Here is a 1,569-nt window from a genome sequence, read left to right on the forward strand (position 1 = left end):
AATAGAATTTAAATTATTATGTGCTTTAAACGCAACTTTTTTATTCATTTTGTGAGCAATATGAAAAAACTTTTCTGAAATGTTGCGTATATATGGTACAATGAAATAATTACTTTTATTATTCATATTAGCATCATCCAATATTTTATTATTAATATATAAATTCTTCCTTTTTGCTAAAATTTTAATTCTATTATTTATCGTAGAAAAAATCACATTCAACGGATAACTATTATTAAGTAGAACATCAACAAGCTAGTTCTATAATATTTTTTTCTTGGTAATCAGGATGAGCCAAAAAAATTATTTGGTCCAACAAACTTATTATAATACTCTTTTTTGTTGGTCTTGATGAGATGATACAAAATTTAGATAACGACCGGAATTAGTCATTTTTTTGTAATTATTAAATCTGATGCAACCATCTTTAATCATGACCTTGACATCTAAAAAATTTACAGAGTCATTCGAACCTTTATCAAGAGTAAAATTAATGCGATTGTGATAACTATTAAAGAGTTTCAAAACTATTTCAATTTTATCGAAAGGCAAGGCAAGCAAAATGTCATCTACATATCTGCAATAAATGGGTACAGGAATATTTAAACGACTTAAAATGTTTGTCTCAAGATCTTGTATTACGAGATCAGCCAAGATTGGAGAGAGCGGTGAGCCCATAGGCAATTCAAAAACTTGTTTATAAAAAAGGTTATCAAATCTAAAAAATGTTGAATTGAATATCAAGGAAATTGCACTCATGAATTCATTTATAGGAATATTAGTATTTTTTGAGATATCTGACCATCTATTGCTAATACTAGTTAATATTAATTTTTCTGGAATGTTTGTGTACATATTTTCGATATCAAAGGACAGAATTTTATAATTGTCATTTAAACTTTTACCATTTATTTTCTGCACCAACTCATAGCTATTTTTGATGTGACTAAAATGCTTACTAACACTTTTGTTGATTATTTCTTTGATATAAGAAGATAATTTATAAAGAGGACAGTCAATGCAACTTACAATGATACGTAAAGGATTGCCAATTTTATGGATTTTGGGCACACCGTAACATCTCGCTAAATTACAATCTGTAACATTTAGTAATTTATAGGTTTGATCATTTAAATATTCCTTATCCTTCCATCGTTTTACTAATACATGTGTTTGTCTAATTAGTTTACTAGTTGGATCCTTCTTAATTTCAATGTAAGTTTCTTTATCTGATAATAACATAATCATTTTATTCTTATAGTCTGATAAATTCATAACTACTGTGGAATTACCTTTGTCAGATTTTGTAATTAAAATGTCTTTTTGTTCTGCCACAAACTTTCGTACATCATTCATACATTCAACTAATAATATTTCATCGTCCAACTTTTTTTCTTTAACTTTGTGAGGTAACTTATGTAAGATTTCAATACAATCATTCCTAATCTTATTCTTCTTTGAATTGTCTATGTTAAAAATATTAGATTCTATTTGTTTAACAAATTCGATTATTGTCTTTTCTTGATTATTTTTATTCAGTGGTAAATTGAATTTTTGCCCCAATTGTAA

Source organism: Trachymyrmex cornetzi, unplaced genomic scaffold, assembly GCF_001594075.2.
Source record: "Trachymyrmex cornetzi isolate Tcor2-1 unplaced genomic scaffold, Tcor1.1 scaffold1521, whole genome shotgun sequence".
Classification (NCBI taxonomy): Eukaryota; Metazoa; Arthropoda; class Insecta; order Hymenoptera; family Formicidae; genus Trachymyrmex; species Trachymyrmex cornetzi.